The 8,324-nt window shown below is 34.7% G+C and overlaps 1 long non-coding RNA gene across 1 annotated transcript; it reads left to right on the forward strand.

Annotated features, from left to right (window-relative positions):
* The first annotated feature begins 3,909 nt into the window (after positions 1 to 3,909).
* On the forward strand, positions 3,910 to 7,634 carry LOC145559690 (uncharacterized). The gene is made up of 5 exons (XR_014092872.1): positions 3,910 to 4,328; positions 4,445 to 4,504; positions 5,321 to 5,401; positions 6,063 to 6,247; positions 7,307 to 7,634. It is a non-coding gene; the product is annotated as an uncharacterized LOC145559690 (long non-coding RNA).
* The last annotated feature ends 690 nt before the right edge of the window (positions 7,635 to 8,324 follow it).

Genomic DNA, 8,324 nt, shown 5'->3' on the forward strand with positions numbered 1-8,324 from the left:
GAGAACATAGTGTTTGATGCTCTAACTGGTGTCTTTATGGAAAGTAACACGTTTCCAAAACGACAAGTGGGAGGAAAATGAACTCGATGGCCATCGAGCTTAGCAACAAACTAGAACTGAGAATCTCGGAAGACCTTAAAAGGGCTTCGTGAGAATACTTGATCAAGAATACTCAAAAGGACTTTACAAGTGACTTAAAAGAGAATTCATTTCTCACAAAACTTTTGAAAAGTTGGAGCAAGATCAGGAATATCAAAGGGCTTTGGAAGCTCTTTGAAACTCAGTGTTTGATGCAATAACCCCGTATAGGTATAGAATTCACTTAAGGCTTGGGTTGAATCCTATAAATTTTCTATTAAGTTAGAAATAAACCTAAGACTTACAAGCATACTATTTACTATTAGATAGTAAAGGAATAATGTCTTGTAAGATAGCTATGACAAATCCAAATTCCGAATAATGGTTAGAGGCCATGAAAATCCAAAACAGACCCCATGTTTGAAAATCATGATTGAAACTTGATTAATTTGCATACAGGGTGAAAGACCCATCGATTGCAAATAAGTTTTCTAGGAGAAAACTAACAAATGTGGAAATGTATATGCATACATAGCTAGATTGGATGAAAAGGATACAATTAAATTCACGGAGTTGATTCTAATAAAAAACTATTCACCAATCGGAATGCTAAAGTCTTTTTGTGATTGTTTTAGCAAAATTGCTCATATGAAATATGGCAAAATAGATACCAAAACCGCCTTCCTAAAATAGGATTTTTGAAGTGACTATGAAAATAGTCTAAGGGTTTTAAAAATCTAAATAAATGCTAGATTTAAAAGCAAGATCAAGGAATCCATCATGGAATTAATGGAAGCATTGCCTTTAGGAATTGGAACATGTTTTCTCATGAAGTTAATAAGAGGATTGACTTATGGAGAAACATAAAAATTCTTATGAATAAGAAGTTTAGTGGGAGCAAAAGGAAATCATATAAAGGTCCAACAAAAAGTTTATGAACTCTATTGTTAAATAACTATCAAATGCTAAATGCTTAGATTTGAAAGTATTTTCGACAATAGACCAAGCAAAAGACGATACTTAGTACATATTGGTTTTAAGATCTATTGTATAGACTTAATAAAATGTTTGAACGTGTAAAGGATTTTACCGTGTTAAACATGAAGGACTTTGAAAGACTTTCGACCCGTATGTATAAAACTAAGTAAATGTTTGAACTAAGTATAAGCTAGGCTAAGTACTAAGTCAAACATAAAAGACTCTAATAGAGACTTTCAACCATATCACACAACAAACTATTTAGCAAAGACTCAGTGAAACAGAATGAGCTAAAATGACAAATTGATGGAATAAGATTGAGAATTACTCTACAATTTAATCCATCATGTACGATGTGATATGGAATAGTCGCACGACTTACTTGATTAAAGCATGTGAAGTATTTATGTAGTACCAATCAACCTGAATCTATGTAATAGATCGTTAGATTATGGCCAAGAACATCCAAAGTACTTGGATAAGTAACAGGATGAGTTCTAGACTTGTGGAAACTAATACGATTTGAGAATTGATGTTGCAAGCACAAACCTTAACAAGGATTTGATCCTTAACAAGGAAGCCGTTTATAAGCACGAGCAAACAATAAGTCATGGCTTTGAGAATGGTAACATGGACGTGGATCCATGTGTAATGTGTAGGAATTTAAGGAAAATTTCCATGATCACAAGTGATTAGGGTATCCCAAATCATTGTGTGCCATTTGGAGTGAAACCCAAGCAAATCATCATCAGGAAGTCTACTAAAATATATGTTGAGAATATTGTTGCCTTAATGGCGATAATAAAGAAGATGTTCTATGGAAAGTTCGTTGCTGAACGTTAATGATTGTAGGTTGTCAAGTTGAAGGTCTCAATCATGAAAATGAGTGGGAGCCATCACTTGGACAATAAATCCTAAATCACATATAATCCATGACACTCTCAAATTTTATCATCTTATTATGAAAGTGATCAGTAATGAAGATGCTAAGATTAGCAAAGTTGTTATAACTAAACCTATGCAATAAGTGAACAACAACATTCACAAGTGCATGAAAGAAATCAAGCATATTAGATATGAGTGTGATTTCTATAGATGTTTTATAAAGAGTGATACTCTTAAAACATTCGGAAAAACCATTTATCATAAGATGAACCATTTAGGTTTTGGAGTAATTTGAAATTTCATGCAATTTTTATCACCTTGTTTGCTATTTAATTGTGGTTTAGAATTAAATAATGAGTCCATTCGATTCTTGGAATATTCAAATTAGGGTATCAAGACCAGTCTTGGTAAGGAAACACCTATTAAGTGAACATTGAATATTATAATCGAAAATTATCCCTAATCAAGGTCATTTAAACGGTGGACGATTAATGACCAATTGAGATTAGTGTGTAGTCTGATTTATAGCACCGTTTCTTGTGCTACGAGGACATGATTGTCATAAATCATTTGCACAGGTATTGGTTTAGAACCATACTGGATCGACCTATGAGAATACTTTAAGAGATTAAAAAACGTCAAAAGTATAATTCTGATTATGGCTATCGGAACCTATTTCCTTGACCATGAGTATTGTGAGTTCTCTTGTTTGAGTACTAGTCCGCTTTGATATTGTCAAATGTCTACCGTAATAGGGGATTATAACGGCAACACTCGGGCGGCTAGGTCCTCTCAGTAAGAGGAGCTACATTACAAGACTGGGAATGTCCCCCTACTAAAATAGGGAAGATGTTTTTGTTGTATACAAGGCCTCTCGTAGAGCGAGATTGTGAAAATGCATGGCCGTGCTCGGATGGATTTTAGAAAATCATCTGTTTATTGACAGTCGGACTCGGAATCGAGAAACACTTCTGGATGTAATAAGGATGACAAAATAATCTTACCTTATAGTTCATGAAGAGACATTAAGCAACATAGGAAAAAGGGTGTACACTAAATGCGCACTTGTCCGGAAGGACAAGTGGGAGTTTCACTAGTGGAAAATATGCCATTTGTAACGGGTTATTCGTAACGGGCAAAGCTATGCCCGTTACATTTAATATATTTGTAACGAACAAAATATTGCCCGTTACAAATAATATAGTATTTGTAACGGACAAAATTATTGCCCGTTACGAATACTATATTAGTTGTAACAGCCACCATGTGCCCGTTACGAATAGGTGGCCCAGCTAATGAGAGCCAAAGAGGAGCCCATTACTTTTAACTCTGTATTAGGGTTTCACACTTCATTATCCTTAGCCGTCAAACCTTCTATTTTTTCTCTCTCCTCCTCTATCCTCTTAATTTTCTCACTCAATCTCGCTCTCCTCTCCTGATTCACCTCAATCCATTCACTCAATCTCCTCCATTTAACTACCCTAATTCCCAAAGTTCCCTTCTTTCTCTCTCCTCTAAATTGCATCAATGGCTGAGGACCCAATTTAGAATGTCTTTTGAACGAATCTCGGTACCTAAAATTGTATATGAGGGTGATGATTCAGGGTCAAGAACATCGCAATGGGTGTTTATATCTCTTCGATTTTTTCAAGCAAATTAGATTGGAGAAACCCGATTCTTCTTCAAGAGAAAGCGAACAAAACCCTTGTTTTTTGCCCTAATTTCACCGCCTAAATATACCATTTTTCTGCTCATTCTAACCCTAAGATTTTGAAGCCAAATCGCCGCCCTCCTGTGTACGATTCTGATGACGCGGTTCCTCAACAAAGTGTTCCTGGTAATTTCTCTCTTAATCATTTCTATTATCAATTTTGGGTTTTCACTTTGTAATTGTTCGATTATTTTGATTGGGGTCTTCTTAGGGTTTCACATGTCGTTTTGATTTCATTTAATTTTTCTACGTTTTTTTAATTTAGTGATGTTTTGATGGAGTTGTGTGTGTGTGTGTGTTTGTTGGGGAGGGGGATGATGTGGCTTTGATTCTATTCTTACCACTGCTGCTTCAATTTAGGGTTTCCAATTTACAAATTACTTGCTTGAATTTCGATTGATTTGAATGATTCTGCTGTATTCTGTAATTGGAATTCTTATTGAAGTGCTGATTTGATAGTCTATTGTTATTACGGATTCAGTGGATAATATATGGTTTTGAAGGGATTTCTGGTTTTGTGTTGATGTTACATAGGTTGTTGGATGTGAAACAAGGGCAAAACAAAGAGGGGAAGACTATTTTGTACCTGGTGTTTGAGTACATGGACACTGATCTTAAGAACTACATCCGTAGTTTCCGTAATACCGGGGATACCGTCCCTCCTCCGATCATCAAGGTATACTATTATCCCATGGAATAGTTCTGAGAAATATATCTCCTAATATAATTGACTAGTGTTTTGAAGTTGTTCAATTTTATGGTTTTGATCGAGGATTGTGTGGGTTGATGCAGAGTTTGATGTACCAACTGTGTAAAGATGTTGCTTTCTGCCATGGTTATGGTGTCATTCAGGTATACCATCGTCGTCTTTTTTTTTGTGTTCTACAATTCATACTGTCATTATGTTGCTCTCCTGTGAACAATTCCTGATGATTTGGATTTTTGATTTGATTCCTTTTTTTGTTTTTTTTGTGTTTACGGTTTCATTTTAATGTTGAGCTGTTGTTGAGTTGGTTGATATTAAGAAATTTATTTCTTAATTGGATGATTTTTTTTTATTGATTTACCTTGAATTTTAGTGTAAATTGATTTGGATTTATATATATGTATATATTTTTTAAGCAGATGTTGATTACTTTGATTTTGTATGGTACTAGAACTGCTAATGAGGATTATACACTATTGTTTAACAATATTTGGGTGCAAACATAAGAATTTTGAGAAGCCTTTGTTTCAGGAGTAGGGTTTTATCTTCCGAAACTCTATTTCAAGGGGTGAATAAGTGGGTGAGAGAGTAAATTTATATGCTTCGGAATAAGGATTGAGGGTAGTTAATGGAATCACGTATCGAATTGTTTTGGATGCTCGACTTCGTGATTGAATTATGAAATTTTAAAATATTGGTATTGGTCATTAGGCTGGAAAAAGTATCATCATATGATCATTAGTCTTCTAGGTGGGACTGAAATGAGCAAGAAACATTGTTAACTCAGGTCTGCATTACTGCTGATCTGTGGTCCTTTGTGTTTTGTGTATTTCGATAGATCTTTTTCTTTTGATTCTAATTGGCTAGATTATTGGGTTTTATATATGAAATTTTAATTTGATTCTACTTTGGATGATTGTTGGTATTTTATTGTGTTGCTTTTTTTTTTTTTTTTGGTTCAGATTTATAATTCAATCATCCAAAGCAGAAAAGGATGGCACAAGCCCAGAATGCATTGCCTAATGGAGATGTGAAGGTCAAGGGTGAGCCATAGGTTCTGATATCTGAGAAAAGTCAGATTTTTTTTACAGTTCTTACAATACGTGTAACTTCAAGGTGTGTCTATGAGTATTATATTCGCTAAAATGTTTGTATAGGTGGATATTTATACGATGCGTGGAGGTTTTTGTAACCTAATAGTCTCATGACTCTCAACTTATCTGTTATTTAACATGTGAATATGCAATTACCTGTATGTTGTATATATTTTGGTGTCAAATTGTCAATAATGCTATATAATCTTCAAATATGCTCTTCTGTGCATAATGGCTTATATATTTGTTTGGACTTGTCAATGTAATTGTGAATGCCATATGTAAGCCTGAAACAAGATGAAGAATTATCGGTGCACTTGGTTATTCTCATGATTTATACACAAGATGAGACGGTCTTGTGAGAGCCTTTGATTTTTGATGTCTTGTTGGTTTGCTGATGTTGTTACTGCTGTTGTCGTTCTAAGTCTGTTTTTGGTTTTTTGTTTGGTAATAATCTAAATTTTATAGTTTGTGGTCTGGAAAATATTGAAGCTGAATAGAATATTTGTTGGGTATGTTGTTATAGAATCATTGGTCTAGATTATTGGGTTTGTGATCTTGTGCTTTAGAGCATGGATTGAGAGTTACTAAACTTTGGATTTCTTGGTAGATATTTGATGGTCACAATGGCATATTAGCTGCTATATTTGCTAAGGAGCACCTGTTGAGCAATGCTCCGAGTGCCGTTTCTGAAGGTGCTAGTAGGGAAGAGTGCGTGGCTTCAAGCACTTCCTTGTGCCCTGGTTGTTGGGTTTGTCAAAAGACTCAAAACTGATATTAAGTTCCAGCGGAAAGGTTAGTTTTGTAATGACTTTTATCTGTTTTGGCTGATGGATTGTTTAATTTTGGTGATTATTTTGTTGTGAATTGAGGTTTATTGTTGCGATGAATGATAATATATTCTTTCAAGCTATGATTTCATATTTCCCCGTACAAATGTATTATCAATCATATTCCATAACTCATTTAATTTTTTTGATTTGTATTCGAACCGACTCTCAAGATTTTGAGCTAAGCATTGGATTTTTAACTCACAAATAGAATTAGAGATTGGTTATGGTTATTATAACAAGAATACTTAGTTTTGAAGTGTCATAAATCACATTGGCACATGTTATATCCTAAATTGCAAGCTTCCCTTCTAACAGTACCGATATACTTCATTGGAGAAGCTGAGGTGCAACATAATCTTCTTGCTGAAGCGCCTAATTAAATTCTTTTTTATGAAATGTTTCACTCTTTTTTTGTGAATGGTGGAGTCCATAATATATATATATATATATATATATATACACACACACACACACACACACATTTGGAAATAGTAGGTATAAGAAGTTGGTTGCTTAAGCAAGGTCAATGCTGAAATAGTGTACCTACTGCTATAATATGCTCAAATAGCTTGCATATGAGTAATAACTTGCCTTTCTTTGTCAAGATATTAGACATTGAAAGTTAGCTTGTAGTAACTTTTTCATTAATGATATAAATGTAGCTTTATTACTATTTTTCATATTATAGAAATAAATTGGAAGTGAACAGGGAGGGATGCCTAGGAAAGTCATTTTCTTGCTGGCTGCTGTAACACCATAAGAAAAATAGTTTTACCTAATGGTTAACAAATTGTTTTGACTTTTCTCTTTAATAAGAACTCAGAAGGTACTCTCTTAAAATTTACATCATGTTCATGAATTTCTGTAATGCTCATCGTATTGGTACGATTGAAATAACTTTGTTTAGGATTTAAGGAAGTGTACAACGGTTCCAAACATGTGTATCTTATATAATTTGGGATACTTGTTTTGGTATATTGCTATCTAAGTCCAGGTTTGCTCATTTTCCCTCTTTTTGTAGGCTTGAACAAATGTGCAGGAAGTTAGACAATGAAAGAAGTACTTCAACTTTTACAATGTCTGCTGCTGCTCTTAGTTGCTGCTGCCAGCTTTTGGTTGCTACTGTTTTGCTACTAATAATGCTGCTCTTTGTTGCTACTGATACTGCTGCATTTGGATGCTGTTATGATCGTCATTTAATGAAATTTAATTAACATATTTAGCATTACAATATTGTTGGTTTATAAGCAGTTTTCTGATGTAAATTGAATTTGGTGTATATGCTATGATTGTAAATATATTTGGATTTGTTATAAATTATTATAATAATTTGGGTAGTAAATGGAAAGAAGAATAGGGGTATTTGTAACTAGCACCTGAAATGCTAGTTACAAATGCCCCTAATTTTTTGTCTTATTCGGAGATTATTCGTAACGGACATTATCATTGCCCGTTACGAATAACTACTTATTCGTAACGGGCACTTACAATGTCCGTTACAAATACGTACTTATTTGTAACGGGCGTTTCAGGTGCCCGTTACGAATAATGGGTTATTCGTAACGGGCGTTTCAGGTGCCCGTTACGGATAAGTAGTTATTCGTAACGGGCAATGATAATGTCTGTTACGAATAAGTACTTATTCGTAACGGACATTGCAAGTGCCCGTTACGAATAAGTAGTTATTCGTAACGGATGGTGCCCGTTACGAATAATAATGGCCATCCGTAACAGCCTCATACGTAACGGACGCTGCCCGTTACGGATGGGCCCTTTTTGCTCGTTACGGATGGCCTTTTTTCCACTAGTGATTGAAAGGAATGGTGTGCTTCGAACAAGTGTACTATTCCGTTAGTGGGTTTAGAATTATTAGAAATCTAATGTATTCAGTGAGGTCAAGTGATCGGAATGCCTAGGGGGAGGCCGCTTCCGATCAGTAATATTAATGCATAATTAATATTACAGCTTAATCTTGACTGAACCCTTCGGGTCACACCCTTAGCAGTAAACGAACCGACTCGACGAATTAATACGGAAGA

The sequence above is a fragment of the Chenopodium album genome, chromosome 9, assembly GCF_948465745.1.
Source record: "Chenopodium album chromosome 9, dcCheAlbu1.1, whole genome shotgun sequence".
In the NCBI taxonomy this organism is placed as follows: Eukaryota; Viridiplantae; Streptophyta; class Magnoliopsida; order Caryophyllales; family Amaranthaceae; genus Chenopodium; species Chenopodium album.